We start from the raw sequence: 12,668 nt of genomic DNA, 5'->3' as shown, positions 1-12,668 counted from the left end.
GCCTGCAATTTGCAGAACTTGAATTACAGATGGAGATTAGGCTTTTAAACAGAAGCTCTATTTTCAAATGTAAGGGGGAAAAAATGTATACTGGAGTGATATGAAAGAGTTGACCATTACTTACAACATAGTGTCAGTTCCCAGCACAAAGAATTAAGTATGAACAAAAGAGAAAATTATTGTCCAAAACTTTTTAATTGAATTTCCTATAATCCGAAAAGCCTGTTATACTCTCCAGATGTCAGCTTTCACATCTGTAAAATGTTGGAATCAGACTAGATTATTTATAAGTCAGCTACCAGGCAAGAAATCCTATGGCAAGAATCGCTTCAAGGCATGTGGCTCAGCAAATTTTATGCAAAAATATACATATAAATTCTTGTACAGAATGAGATTGTACTCTAATAGTCTAATTAATAACATACGTTAAGTTGAAGTAAAGCACTAAGAGGTATTACAGAAAAAAAATAGAGAAACAGAAAAATCGTCTAAATCCAGAAAAAAGAAATAGAAATAATTCTTACCAGCAACGTTTTAAACATTTATTTATTCCTTCATATCACAGGTATATCTTGATTTCCAGCAAAGTGCCAGGCATGGTGCTAAGTTCTAGGGATAGTGACATATCCTAGAAACTATTCTCCCAGAAGGAAAACTATCACTGATAGAAGAAACTCAAAGCAGGGTGAGGCCAAGGAGATATGGGTTGAAAAATAGTGAAAAACTGGATTAGTTTCCAAGAAATATGCAACATCATTTCAGTCTATAGACTAAAGTATCTGACCCCACCCTTATGAGCTGTCCCTGGAAATGCTGTTTTCATTGTTAGGCCCCGTATCATAAACTGAAAAATAACCCACCAAACAAAAATGACTAAGGGAATGACGTTTGAATGACTAATGGGAGAAACTTAAGAGGAGCTAAATATAAACCATCTATATAGACTGACTAAATGGGGTCTGAAAATAGAACACTGATGAGGGGGTGGTATTGTTTTCCAGGGCACAAGGAGATAACACTGGGAGTGAGCAGTAAGAGGGGTTAGGAAGAGGAAAATTTAGACAGTATCAGAAGAAAAGCTTCCTGTCAGAGAAACTCATTAGCTTAAAACCTCACTAGGGGAGACTTTCCACTTGTTGCTCTGTTGGGAGCCCACTGACTGGAGCTCTGAGGTGTATATTCCTAGTCTCCCAGGAGGACAGTGGGCTGGCCGTACCTCTCCATTTCTCATTTACACTCTGCCACTGGTAAGGAGAGGACTGGAAAATCATGATGACACGGGGTCAAGGAAAAGCAAGTGTGTTGTTAGTATAACATGGACATGGATTATGGAGTTTTTCAAAATTTCAAACTACCCAATTAAACCATTTTTTCCCCTTCACCTGCTGTTTCTCTCCCATTGGTTTGACTCTAGGAGATACACAGACTCAGTACTCTCCTTCCCTGAGGATACAATTCCAGCCCTTAATATCATTAACTAGACATAATATAAGAGAGATTGTCTAAAAGAAGTCATACTTGCCATGTACAACAATTCAGATTCCTGGTTCTCTTTCTCTTATCCTGAAATAAGGAAATTATGCAGGAAAAAGTCACTTGGCCAAGGTGAGTTAGTTCAAGAGCATTCAGTCAGTCAGATCTGACTTGTCTACAGCCTCATGTCCCATGACAGTGACCTCCAGGGAATCAGAATGTCTCCTGATCTTGTCGGACAGGTGCACCCTCTCAGTCAGCCCATACTTGCCTCTAATCTGACCATGCCAGAGAGACACAAACACTAATTATCTTCTGTTGCCTTTTTTAAAGGGCAGGAAACAAAAAAAGCTCTGTTGTTTGAGCAACTGCTCTCTGGATTCTGTGACTAGGCACCTCTGCTTGGCTTCTATTCCCAGCCTGGGGATAGGAGCCAGCTGTGTTATTCTCTTAACTTCTGCTTTGTGGTTTGGACCTTGGCTCTTTTACTTACTTATGTGACTTCCGACTTGAACCATTTGCCTTGTTCCTAGACTGACAACTGGCTGCACTGTTTTTAGTTTCCTGATTTTTTTTTCCCTCACCTGGACCTAGGCTATGACTCGGATATTAATTCATAGAACTTTGCCTTAATCTTTGCTTTGATTTATGGGGTAATTAAAAAAAATTGTTTCAGGCTTAATCTGCTCAGCTCTTCTGGGACAAAAACTCTAGTTTCCAGACCTGTACCTCAGTATTTGTCATGTAAAAACAAAGCCATTTCATTTTTTCATTCTAAGTAAAGGAATCATTAAAGCAACAGTGACATCGCTGCCAAAGCAATAGAATGTAGTTTAAACTGTCATTTAAGTCATAAGCTGTTAGTTACCGTTAGTCGCTTTTACAGGCAAGGGGATTTTTTTTCTTTTACTAATAACTTTTTTTTTTAAGAATTGAAGTGGGGTTTTTTTGGTTTGTTTGTTTTAATATGAGTGGTTAGAAATATAGAGTCTAGAATAATCATATAACTGATACATCCAGTTGGCTTAGTAGAGCATTATTCATAACTTATTATGTGCACTCCATAATTTTCTTGCATAAGTAAATTATTGTTATGTCTTTTAAGTACAGCTGGCATTCACATTTTTCTTCCCTCTGTAATTTAGAGATTTTGATCAACAGACAGGTAAATAGATGGTCTTTTTTGATGAGTTATAATTAAAGTACTGAACACTTACTTATGGCAAAAAATAGATTTCCTTAAAATACACCTGTGAATATGTTTCAAGAGGACCCATGTGACTTCAGCAGCAGAAAGTACTCATAATAGAAAATTGCAGTTTTAAACTATGGTGAAGTACAAATACTAAAGCTCTAACATGTGCTAAACTATGCTGCCATTTATAGAGATTCTCTGATTTACAGAAATATCAATTCATTCCCCTCCTTACTTCAGCTGTTTCAAGAGAGCAAGTTGACAAGAACAGCAGCAGTGAACATGGCTGCCTAATTTCTCCTGCGTCATCTGCTTTAATTGTCAGAGCGTATGACTGGGGTACAGAGTATAGAATGACTTGTCTATCTGTATGTGTCCCCCACCCCCAAGTTTGTGATGTGGGCTTCCAGGCCACATGGATTTTGGAATTCTATCTAATCTAGCAATTTTGCACCCAAGGTTTGAACCGTAGATCAGAGGTCAACCTAATAATCATTTGGAACTGCATGGAACCAAAAAGAAAACTTTTCACCTCTAAACCATCATGCTATGCCTTTTTTTTGGGGGGGGGGGAGCAGGATTAAGCAATAAGTAATCTTTAGAAATCAAAAAATTTGTAAATAACAGATCCTGAATCTGAATCTTAGAATCTTAGACATTTTAGGAATTGGGATTTAATTATATCCAGTTTTGTTAATAATATCCATTTAAATCACATGTGATTACCATTTTTCTAGATTGAAAAGATCAAATGGCAGCTTTGCAAGGTTTAACTACATAGAATCAGAGCATACTAAGAAATTTCACTGAGCACAGCTATGTGCTAGACATTCTATTAGACATATATTTTTATTATATTAGAGCTTTACAAGACCCTGCAAGGTAGATGGTATTATCATTCCCATTTATAGAAGAGAAAATTGTGTAATTTGACAAAGCTGACATTGCTATTAGGTTTCAGTTTAAACCTATGTTCTTTTCACTGTGCTGCGCTGCTTTCTTAGATCATGTCAGAAGTATATGAGCCCACTGGCATGGACTCACATATAAAAGTCCAGGGTGACAACTGCTGCCTCTGAGTTTCAGCACTAAGCCCCTAGAGTGATACTGTTCCTCAATGCGGCCAACTGGTTACTTCATAGCAGGTTGGCTGCATTGGGCCCCTTTGATCCTAGAAAGGCTGGTTGTCCATCATCACAGAGATGGATACCTTTTCCAAGTATAGCTTTGCGTTTTTTGCCTGCAGAGTCTCAACCAACACTGTTATTTGGGGACATCCACAGGCATGGATCTGAGACAGCACAGCACCCAACCAGTTCAAAGCAAAGGAGTTACAGGACACAACTGTGGGATCCACTGTTCTTATACCACACCATCCAGAAGCAGCCAGCCTCAGAGAGCGCTGGACCAGCCTTCCTGAGGCACAGCTGAAGCTTCAGCTCAGAGGCAGCCCTCTGCAAGGCTAGGGTTCCATCCTCCAGGAGGTAGCCTCTGCCTTAAATCAAGAAGTTCCACATGGTTCTGTGTTCCCAGTAGGAAGAATACATGGATCTTGGAACCAAGGATTGGAAGCAGGATTGGCTTTCCATCCCTCCCGGTGACATATGGGGGATTTTATGCTTCTCACAACGATGAACTCCCCAGAGAGACAACACTCTTTCCAGGGAACAAAGACAGGGTCCCATTGATCTGTTAGCTTTGGCTGCTACTGGAGCACCATGGACCAGCAGGCCAGAAGAAGAATGATCATGGCAGGGCAGTGGCAGGGGAATTTACCTTGATCAACAGGAGGAGGTAGGGCTGCTTTTACAGAATAGGGTCTGAGAGGCATATGTGTGGAGCCCAGGTGATCCATCTGGGCACCAACTGATACCTCCTTGCCCCACGTTAATGGTTAACAGACGTGTCCAGCAACCTGATGTGAAAAACATGATTGCCAAAGGCTGAGACATTTATGGAATAGAGATTCAAGTAGCATCACTAGGTAAGGCACTTAGACATTCCAAGGTGGTAGCAGAGAATGAGGGGAATTCAGGCTGCATAATGGAGGGTACCAGTAACAGCCCTGAGGCCAACCAGTGATAGGAACTCTCGTTCACCCAACTCACTTCCCTGTAAGTTTCTCCTCGTGAAAACAGGCCCATGGGAACCATGAGGAGCTTTCCCCAAACTGAAATGGAGAATTAGTTCTGTGCAGTAGGAGGCATGGTCTCAGGTCTGCTGCTGTGGGGAGCGTAGTTGACTGCTGGTCCCAGTTCCTGCTCCTCTGGATCCATTTCAGTGTTCACACTGAGGCTACACCTCCCACAGGGTGCTCTCAGCCAATGGCTGGGCTGAGCTCAGTGAGGGGAGTATTCCCAACCCATTCCTGCTAGACACAGAATTCCCATGACTGGCTATTTGGGTTTGAAAATTCCCCAAGTCCTAGAGCACGGCTACAACTTTCCTAGAACTATACTTCAGTCTGAGACTCTTTCTACCCAATTCTCCTTCCTTCCTCCCATTCTTCACAATTGTAAGACCTGCATCATAGTCTGATGCTCTCCCCACTCTCTCCTGCTCCCTCCTCTTTAACCTTCATAGTTTTTCAGGGAATAAATCTCTTGCATGTCTAGTCTCACCTTGGTGACTGCTTCTCAGAAGACCTAAACCAGCATAGAAACCAAAATCATTGTAGCATCCCTCACTGTCATCTGTGACCAGAAGTGGGCAGCATCCCAATGTCTGTCACCAGTGCTAGTACTCTGCCCCTTTCCACCAATGATAGGAACCACAGATCTTTCTCCAAAGAGGATCAAGAACCCATTTTCCACTTAATATCCTCCTAGCTTAAGGAGTTTGGTATGGGAGATAGAATATTAGATTAAATAGTTAAGATGGTTTTACATCTAACTTTTAAGCTCAAGTAAATTCTGTAGCTACAGTCTGCGTCAGTAATGTCCTTGCTCTTCTATCATCCAGCTTGTAGGTCATCACTATTTCTTGTACTTCTCATATCACCAGTTGAAGGCTTCAAAGAACTCGAGGTGGTATATCCCAGGCGAGTTCACGACCTTCATTTTTTTCCACAAGGAGACAACAGACTCCTGCATGTGCTCAGGCTGCTTGCTTCCAGTCTGTCCCCTCATTCTGGAGCTTCTCCCAAGGTGCCCGGGGCATTTCTTCACTTGCCCTTTCAGCACGTAAAGTACACAATGTATAGAATTAGAGCAGATTGCTTAAATCCTGGTTCTAAAACTTATTCTGAAAACATAGGCCAATCAATTACCCTGACCCTAGTGTCCTTGTTGCTAAAGGGAAGTGTTGATACTTCCTTTAGGTGATTGTTGAAAGTATTACGTAAAAGAGCAGTTATAAATTGTCAAAGAACATATAACCATTAGTTGTCATTATTTATTACTTCCTCCCCATTCAAACAGATCCTAAACCACAAACTTTTCTCAATTTGACTAGATGGAGATCAGTTCCCTCAATTCTTTGTTTTCCATTCTGAACGTGAACTTACTCTCATTCTCTATATGATTAAAAGCACAGTATGGCACACTTATCTAGAAACATCCGAAAGTGCTTCACTCTTCTTCTGTTTTCTGTCTGCATTAGTGTTTTCTCTCATATTTTATAATCTCTCAGAGGAAAAGCACCCCAAATGAATAATTATTTTGACACACATCTAACCCCGTGATCTGTACAACTAAGCATCTAATACACATTTAAATAGTTATGGTAATTTTCTTCCTTTCTTTCTTTCTTTCTTTCTTTCTTTCTTTCTTTCTTTCTTTCTTTCTTTCTTTCTTTCTTTCTTTCTTTTCTTTCTTTCTTTCTTTCTTTCTTTCTTTCTTTCTTTCTTTCTTTCTTTCTTTCTTTCTTTCTTCCTTCCTTCCTTCCTTCCTTCCTTCCTTCCTTCCTTCCTTCCTTCCTTCCTTCCTTTCTTCCTTTCTTTCTCCCTTCCTCCCTTCCTTCCTTCCTCTCTTTCTTTCTTTTCTTTCTTTTTTTCTTTTCACATATGAGCAATCTCATATGGTATTTTTCTTTCTTTTTCTGGCTTACTTCACTTAAAATGACATTCTCCAGTAACATCCATGTTGCTATAAATGGTGTTATGTTGTCATTTTTATGGCTGAATAGTATTCCATTGTATAAATACACCACATCTTCTTTATCCAGTCATCTGTTGATGGACATCTAGGCTGTTTCCATGTCTTGGCTATTGTAAATAGTGCTGCTATGAACATTGAGGTGCAGGTGTCTTTTTGAAGTAGGGTTCCTTCTGGATATATGCCCAGCAGTGGGATTACTGGCTCATATGGTAAGTCTATTCCTAGTCTTTTGAGGAATCTCCATACTGTTTTCCACAGTGGCTGCACCAAACTGCATTCCCACCAGCAGTGTAGGAGGGTTCCTTTTTCTCCATAGCCTCTCCAGAAAGAAAAAGACAAATGAACATAAATACAAAACAGAAACAGACTCATAGACATAGAATACAAATTTGTGGTTGCCAGGAGGGAGGGGCGTGGGAAGGGACAGACTGGGAGTTTGAAATTTGTAGATACTGGCAGGCATCTGTAGAATAGATACACAAGATTATACCGTATAGCACAGGGAAATATATACAAGATCTTGTGGTAGCTCACAGTGAAAAAGAATGCGACAATGAATATATGTATGTTCATGTATAATTGAAAAATTGTGCTCTACACTGGAAATTGACACAACATTGTAAACTGACTATAACTCAATTCAAAAAAATTGTGGTAAGTTGTAATGGGGTAAAAATATTCAGTGCCTTTCCCTGCTGGATCCTCCCAGTGGATCCCCTCCCAGTGACAGGATTACATTTCCTACCCAAAGATTATCAGGCTTGGCCAGATGACTCGCTTTGTCCAATGGTATGTTTGTACAAGTGACATGAGACACTGATGAGCAGAGGCTTTAAGAAATATGGTGTGATTTAACATTGCTCTTTCCCCACTTTGCCTTAAGAAAGCCAGTGTTCCATGTAGGGCCTTCTCCTTTGGCTTGGATATCGACTAAAGAGGACCCAGCGCAAACTTACAGTGTGAAAGAGAAATAACCCTTTGGTGTTGCAAAGATATTTTGCCCATGATTATTTTGAAAGCCCACCTAAGCCCACCTAAGCTGACTGACCCAATTGTGATAGCATATTGTCTCAGTGCGCTGTTCAGTTTCAGTGTGTGTGTTATCCCACAGACTTGAGTGTGGGAAAAAGAGCACATGTCTTTATCTCTGTGTATTAACTGGACTCCTTTGAAGGTTAAGCTTTTGGAAACCAAATTTAAGAAGCTTTAGAGCTATTTTACTTTTCCCTCTGATATGCACCCCCTCTCTACTAACAAACCACAGAGCCTGCAGCTGGAGTGAATATTGGAGAGGGGGAACTGCAAAATATAAGCAGAAAACAAACAAATCTCAAATTATTATTTAGCCAGATTCTTAAAGTGTGGAGGAATATAAAGTGAGAAAAGAATGCAGGGTGTTCTGAAATTAGGTCAGTATATTTTGCTTATCATGAACCATTCTCTTTCATTAAGACCCTAGGAATTCTCAGTTTATGACTGCAGACATACTTAAAAGAAACATAAAAACAGTATTCTTAGATTTTGTTCCACTTTCATTTCTAAAAACTTAAATAGGCTTGTGATTTCCATTATCCTATAATTTTGTACAAAATGAAACTAGGATGAAAAAGGAAAGTTTTATTTGTTGCCAGATATCCTCTCTACATGACATCTGGATCTGTAGAACATCTGCACGATTGACAGTCTTTCAACTTTTCATCTGGGTGTTTGGCAAATATGGAGAAAATATTTCCTATCTAAATCTAATTCTTATTCTTATGCAAGGCTATTCTAATAGCATATTTGTTAGTATTCCTATCATCCTATTATCTTATCAAACAAAATATGGATACAATTTTGGAGCAAAACAACAGATTGTTTAATGTTACGGTGCATGCCCGCATGCAAGAACTGATAGTTGAAAAGGAAAAAATTTTGGTGAATTCTTTTTCCATAGCAATCAATCTATTTCAAGAGAGATTAACAATAGAATATATCAAAGCACTCACTCCACATTCAGTGGTCTCTGTTGTGTATGCCTTTGATGTGAGATAAGAGAATTCTGTTCTTTGGCCAGATGCTGATAGAGCCCTATAACATCTGCATGGATGTCTGCTTGGCACTTAGGGTAAGGGGGGAAATTTGATTGTACTCTTGAGGTTACAGAACATGGAGACAAGCATCATAATCACCCTTCGCAAAAACTCCAAGGGGCTCAGTTACATGTTTTTACCTTGTCAACATCTGTCAAGAACCACATGTCAATTACTACTCCATCTTTTCTCAGGTAATAAAGGAACCGAGAACTCCCAAATGAACAGTCTTTATCTTTCCAACAATATGCCCCAGGCTTTTGCTTTTGGATGTAACCCTCATAAATTTTTGTCATTTTCTACTTACAGGGATCTTGGCAGAGAAAGAGGCCTAAATGGAAGAAAAAGATGTTACTTTCAGTACAGCAAACACACAATTGTCTGCTTCAGGATACTGAATACGAAGAAAGGTAGGGTAAATTTATCTGAGCTATTTCACCTTCCTTAGAGCCATCCCTGTTTTACTGAAAAGATCACCTAACAGCTGATTTCCATTCAGTCTCATTCTTTTATGCTTGTACAATTTTATCTTCTTTTTATTTTTCAACTTATTTATTGGCTTATGCAGATGTGTGTGTGAGCACACGTGCACACAGCTTACCTAGCAGAACCCCTTATAAAGTAGTGAACAAGTACGTGGCGTTGCCCCACTGTGTGCCTAGGGTGAGTCCCATAGCACCTATGCTTCAAAATAGGTGGTGAGAGAATCAAGTTGTTGTTTATGTAATGCCTGAGGCAATGTCATTTTCTTCTAAAAGACAGTCCCCTCCCACCAAAAAAGAACAGAGATCTTATTTTAGCAGAATTGTTTTATACAATTGTTAATTGGTTGAACAATGTTAAATCACCATTTGCCTTCAATTCCAAATGTACCGTTTGTCACGGCTTTTAGACACGAATCAGCAGAAAGGCTCCGTATTTCAGCTCAGACAGGTGGGTGAGCATCTGAAATTAGGTGAGCACAGAAACAGAAAACTTGGAAAGAAATGTCAGTGCATTTCCAAAGTTTCTCTGGTAAGAAAATGGTTGGAAATAGGTACTTAACAAATTTCACTGGTGGAGAGCCTATGATGCCCTGAGGATTTGTGTTCTGTTACGAGTGTTCTGGGATGCTTTTTCTCCTACTGAAATTTTTATAGGGTATGATTTTTCTACTGTCAGTACATTGACATTTTTGAAACGCATCGTATGCAGAGCATAGTTCTAGATGCTAAAAGCAATTGCAAGGTCAAGAAGACCTAGGTCTTGCCTTGAGGGGTTTCACTGGGATGTCAGTGCCACACACCCACATGAAGAATACAGAGTGGTGGATTACAGATGGCCACAAATTCTCTGTTGCTCTTCCCATCAAGGAGTAAACTCTCTTTCCTCACTCCTTTAATCTGGACAAGTCTCATGGCTTCTTTTGCCAACAGAGTGTGGCAAGGTGATGCTAAGCCAGTTCTAAGCGCATCCTTAAGAGGACTGGGAGCCTCTGCTTTCTTCCTTTAGGAAGACAGCCCCCATACTGTAAGAAAGTACAGTCTATCCCTCTAGAAAGAGGCCATGTGAAGTGGTCCTAGTCCTAGAGACCAGGTCCTGGTCCTAGAGAAAACATTGAGAGTGAGGCCATATGAAGGAGAATTGGCGTACTATAGCTGACAGCACAGGGACCCAGGCATGTGAGAAAAGCGTTCTTAGACCTTCTGGCCACCCCAACCACCAGTTGAGTGCAGCTTCCTGAGTGACTCCAGCAAATACCAAGTGGAACCAAAAAACCATCTACAACCTACAGAATCATGTGAAAGAGCAAGTTATTCTCGTTGTAATCCCCCTACATTGGGGAACTATTTGTAATGCAGCAAAATTAACTGATACAACTTACAAGTCAACATATACAACAAAATTTACAGAGAGCCATATAGGAGCACAAAATGAGTGCCTGCAAGGAATTCTGAATTAAGGTGTGAACAGAAGTCACAGGAGGCAGTAGAGTTTGACAGATTTAGTAGTAAAACCTATGTTTTAATCTTTGTCCTACACTTTCTATCTTTGTGATCTTGGGCAAATCAGGACAATTTTTGGGATTCAGTTTCTTAATCTATAATGTAGAAATGATAGTTCCTACTACCCAGTAGTATGGTAAAGGTAAATAAATTGGATTTTATGTCTATCTATCTATATCCATATCCATATCTATATCAATACACACACACACACGCACACGCAGCTCTTAGCACAGTGCCTCACACAGATTAAGAACTCAGCCTGGCTATTGTTCTTATAAAGTAATCACGGAAGGGATTTCTAGAGAAGGAGATTTTGATTTGCATAAAAATTAATCCATACTTTTTTTTAATTGAAGTATAGTTTTTTTGTTTTTGTTTTCCTGAAATAATGAAGTATAGTTGATTTACAGTGTTGTGTTAGTTTCTGGTGTACAGCACAGTGATTCAGTTATACTATAGATTTTTATTTTGTAGTCATGAGATAGATTCATTTCATTTGTCCCTAAATCTCCAGGTATAATTCAGTTTTCTCTTGTTCCCAGGTAAGTTATGAATTTGCATTGATTTGTATTAAGAAGGGTGACATGGGTCATTTTGCATGAGAGTGTCTGAGACAGAGTCTGTGATGAGTTTCAAAACCCATGTCCTTTCCTGTTAAGCACACAGTTAGATGTAGGTTTGGCCCTGAGACTGAATTCTGGCTAGTGCAATGTTGGCCAAAATCAGCACCACTTCCAAGCCTGGCCCATAAAAACCTCCTACCTCCAATTCCACATGATTTCCCTTTCCAGTTGGTTGGAACTGAGATCCCTGAAGGGTGACCCTTGGGATCCACATGTTAAAGATAGTGGATCCACAGACAACAGGGGATTGAAACCCCAAACAGCACTAGAGAAGAGCTGCCCAACCAGGAACTACCTCGCTGGACTGTGACATGAGCAAGAAAGACTTCTTTTGTGTTGTCACTGGCAGTTTAGTGTTTTTGTATTATAGCAGCAATTATTATTGTAATTAATGGTCTTAATGGTATTCTTGTAATAGGCCAGCAACATCCAGCTCATTATTTTTCTCTGCCCACTATCCAGCCTTCTTTTCCACAAAAGTAAACCTAATCACCCTTTATTTCATTCATGATCTCCCTTCTCAACTGTGCATTCTTCTCTCTCTCTCTCTACTTTGCCACTGCCGAGGCCACCAAGTTATATACCTTCTCTCTTTCAAAGCTACAGAGATTCTTCCCCAGTGAGCTTCCTCCAACTAAATGGAAACAGAAGCTTGCCTTTCCTCTCCATCCTTATTGCCATTTCCATTCTTTTTCACTCAGAGCAGGATTTCTGGATATAGGTGATGCTTACTTTTCTGTAAAATGGTGGATTGTCCTTAAATAGTTAACAAATTTAAATAAATAATAGCTGTCATTTATTGAGTACTTATTTTATACACAAGACCTATGTGGCGGGGAGGGTTTTATAGCTCAGTGGTAGAGCTCATGCTTAGCATGCACAAGGTCCTGGGTTCAATCCCCAGTAACTCTGTTAAAAAAAAAAAAATAAACCTAATTGCTTCCCCCCACCCCACCAAAAAAAAAAAAAGACCCTATATAAGTATTTTATGTTAATTAAATTGTATAGTCTTCATAACAAACCTATCTGGTAAGTATTATTACTGTCTCCATTATACGGATAAGAAAACTAACACCCATGGTGTTTGGCAACCTGACAAAGTCACACAGCTGGCTTGTGGAAGAGACAGAAAATATGAAGCGAGAGCCTGTACTCTTGATTATAACCTTCACGGCTTCTCAACATGTGGTCATAGGCACCATATTTCTTTACAGTGTACT

General features: G+C 39.7%; 1 protein-coding gene across 9 annotated transcripts in view; it reads left to right on the top strand.

Annotated features, from left to right (window-relative positions):
- NEUROD1 (neuronal differentiation 1) overlaps window positions 1–12,668 on the top strand; it is a 175,811-nt gene that overhangs the window by 124,175 nt on the left and 38,968 nt on the right. For all 9 annotated transcript variants that reach the window (XR_004136758.2, XM_064484958.1, XM_031451763.2 and 6 more), the window contains one exon: window positions 9,147–9,247. The gene's annotated coding sequence lies outside the window, so the exon portion shown is untranslated. The remainder of the gene's footprint in view (window positions 1–9,146; window positions 9,248–12,668) is intronic.

Source organism: Camelus dromedarius, chromosome 4 (genome assembly GCF_036321535.1).
Source record: "Camelus dromedarius isolate mCamDro1 chromosome 4, mCamDro1.pat, whole genome shotgun sequence".
Taxonomy (NCBI): Eukaryota; Metazoa; Chordata; class Mammalia; order Artiodactyla; family Camelidae; genus Camelus; species Camelus dromedarius.
The sequence above is the reverse complement of the archived record's forward strand: the minus strand, read 5'-3'. Positions and strand labels throughout refer to the sequence as shown.